Source organism: Triticum urartu, unplaced genomic scaffold, assembly GCF_056163025.1.
Source record: "Triticum urartu cultivar PI428250 unplaced genomic scaffold, HENAU_Tu73 scaffold757, whole genome shotgun sequence".
Classification (NCBI taxonomy): domain Eukaryota; kingdom Viridiplantae; phylum Streptophyta; class Magnoliopsida; order Poales; family Poaceae; genus Triticum; species Triticum urartu.
This window is the reverse complement of record NW_028260948.1, coordinates 1-3,756: the sequence shown is the minus strand read 5'-3', so window position 1 is coordinate 3,756 and position 3,756 is coordinate 1.

Sequence of the window (3,756 nt, the reverse complement as noted above, 5' to 3'; positions counted from 1 at the left end):
AATATCTATGAAAAAGATATGTTTCTTTCTCTTGTTTGAGAGAGCTTTTGTGTTGAAAATATTCTTACTATTATTGTATTATCTTATTTATAGTGAAACAAGTTGAGAAGAGGTTGTTAATAAGAGATTGCCCAGGGAAATAGGTAAAAGAAATTTCCATCCAAGATTTAATAACTGATCCATTCTCATCCTCGGTAAAGTCCATCTTATTGTGATAGAAATGAAGAGAAATAAATAAGCTTTAGTTAATGTAATAAATATACCCATTGTCATTTCCAAAATTCCAACTGCTTTATTCATTTGGAAAAAATCAAAAAAGGATATATAGGGAATAGATAAATTCCACCCGCCCAAGTAGAGAACTGTTACAAATAAAGAAGAAACTAATAAATTTAGGTAAGAAACAAGATAAAAATAAACCATATTTGATACCGGAATATTCAGTTTGGTAACCTGCTACTAATTCTTCCTCCGCTTCTGGTAAATCAAAGGGTAATCTTTCACATTCTGCCAAAGAAGAAATTAAAAAAACCAGAAAACCTATAGGCTGACGCCAAATATTCCATCCAAAAAAAACCGTATTTTGACTGTGCTTCAACTATATCAACTGTACTTGAACTGTTAGATAATCATAGTCGGTGATAACATCACAGTTCCCACCGCTATTTCAAAACCGTACATGAAACCTTAGCTTCATACGGCTTCTCTATGATCAGAAAAAGGAAAGGACTGTTTTGTTCCTAGCCCCGGGGGCGTAGATAGAATTAGATAAAATAAAATAGATTTGAAAGTCCTAAATTAGACCAAAGGAATTCCGTCTGCTAGAATAAGAAAAAGCGCTTCCGAATTGATCTCATCCTTTATAATATAATGAAAATTTTTCTTTGTTCAGTAATAACTTAATCTTGGAATAAAACACTTGTTACTTGTTATAGGAATTCAATTAATAAATGGAAAGAGTTGGGTATTAGTTCATGAGCAATTCTGCATGAATATGGATAGAGGAAGGAAATAATGAAAATTTTTTCTAGTGCACTCCATATCTTTTTTACTATTCTTCTTTCCCCAGGGAGGGGGTATTTAAAAAGAAAAAATGGATAAAGGGTTAATTCGTTCTTGATAGCCATTTCCTTAACAAGTGAATGGGAACATACTCTGGATCGGAATCCGAAGAAAGTACTACTTGATAATTTCTACAAATTGCAAGTCCTTATTATGATTCCTTTTATGGGCAAAAATCTCTAATGTTTTAGATTTTCCATTACTAATCCTTTATGTACTTTAGTGTTCCTAACCCTTCACTAACTTTTGGTGGATTCTTCTTATGGATTATTAAGTTATAGTAATAACTAGGAGTATTCTAGTAATGGAATTCCATATCGTGAATCCTTTATTCTTGGCCGCTTCAAGATATGATGACTAATTAAAAAATATCAACCTTGGGATAAAGAGTTTACACTGCTTATGTTTACTTCCACTTTTTTCTTGTACGTAGGAAATGAGATTTTTTCTTTTTACTACAAATTTATAAGCTGTTTTGTTTCACTCATATAGCTATCTAGTTTAACTTACCAACCCAAATACTAAATAAGAAAAGGAATATAAATAGTTAATGGATTTTATAGGAAAAAGATCTATTTTAACGAATCACACGTAGAGATATTGCTAGCACACAAAAAGTTAATGGTATTTCATAACTAATGGATTGAGCAGCAGCTCGTAGACCGCCTGAAAAAGAATATTTATTATTTGAGCTATATCCTGCCATAAGAAGACCAATAGGAGCTATACTTGAAATGGCAATCCATAAAAAAACACCAATACTAAGATCGGCTAAAACAAAATGATATCCCAAAGGGATAACTAAAAAACTTAATAAAACTGATATGACTGCTATAGAGGGTCCAATGCTAAATAAAGAAATATCTCCTCGGGATGGCAGAATATCTTCTTTAAAAAGTAGCTTAGTCCCATCTGCTATAGCTTGAAGCAGGCCCAGGGGGCCAGCATATTCAGGACCAATACGTTGTTGTATCGACGCAGATATTTCTCTTTCTAACCACACAATTACGAGTACCTCTATTGTTATTCCCAAAAGGAGGGTCAAAATGGGTAGAATCGATATCAGTCCATAGACTTCTTTTAATAATTCCAATTTCGAAAAAGAATTGATAGTTTCTACCTCTACCCTATCTATTATCATTTCAACGATCAACTTCCCCCATAATGATATCTATACTACCTAATATCGTCATGATATCAGCCAATTTCATTTTTTTAACTAGCTGAGGAAGAATTTGCAAATTAATAAACCCGGGTGGACGGATTTTCCATCTCCAGGGGAAAAGGCTATCATCTCCTACTAGATAAATCCCTAATTCACCTTTTGGGGCTTCTACTCTTACATAAAGCTCTTGTCTTGACAATTCAAAATTGGGCGAAGGTTTTTTACCAAGAAATTTATACTCAAAATCATTCCATTCAGAATTATTTTCTTTCTTAAAGCGTCGGACTTCTAAATTTTCATAAGGTCCTCCAGGAATTTTTTCTACAGCTTGTTGAATTATTTTGATGGATTCCCTCATTTCACCAATTCGTACTAAATAGCGAGCTAACGAATCCCTTCTTTTTGCCATTGGACTTTCCAATCAAATTGGTTGTAAGACTCATAAGGATCTACTTTACGAAGATCCCATTGTATTCCAGAAGCTCGTAACATCGGTCCCGATAAGCCCCAATTTACTGCTTCTTCTCCGCTAATAAAACCTACTCCTTCAACTCGCTCTAAAAAAATTGGATTCTGTGTAATAAGTTGTTGATATTCAACAACTCCGCGTAAAAAATAATCACAGAAATCTAAACATTTATCGATCCATCCATAAGGTAGATCGGCGGCTACTCCTCCGATGCGAAAGTAATTGTGCATCATTCGCATACCTGTAGCAGCTTCAAATAGATCATATATTAATTCTCTCTCTCTAAAAATATAGAAAAAAGGAGTCTGTGCGCCGAGATCCGCCATAAAAGGTCCAAGCCATAGCAAGTGAGAAGCTATCCGGCTTAATTCTAACATAATTACCCTAATATAGCTGGCTCTTTGTGGTATTTGAATATTCTCCAAGAATTCTGGTGCATTTACTGTTATTGCTTCTGTAAAACATAGTAGCTAAATAATCCCACCTTGTTACATAAGGTAAGTATTGTATAATAGTTCGGTTTTCCGCGATTTTTTCCATTCCTCTGTGTAAATACCCTAATATGGGTTCACAATCAATAACATCCTCACCATCGAGAGTAACGATCAGTCGAAGAACACCATGCATTGATGGGTGTTGAGGGCCCATATTGACTATCATGAGATCTTTTCTTGTAAGCGGTAGACTCATATCCTTTCTTCCTTAATTCATTATTCCATGAAAATGGATTATTCCATGAATTCCTCAAAGCGAGGCTCATCAAAATGAAAAATCTAAGACTACTATAAGACTACTAAAAAAATAATAAAACAAGAAAAAAATTTGAACGATTAAATTACTGCTCCCGAATATTCAACTGACCGATTAATTTCTTATAACGTACTCTATTTTTCTTTGCCAAATAAGCCAGCAAACGTCGACGTTTTCCCAAAAGTCTTCGTAGACCTCTTTCCGATGAAAAATCTTTTTTGTGTAATTCCAAATGTGAAGCAAGTCTCCGTATCTTATTGGTGAAACTGAATACTTGAAATTCAACAGAACCCCTGTTTTCTTCTTTTTC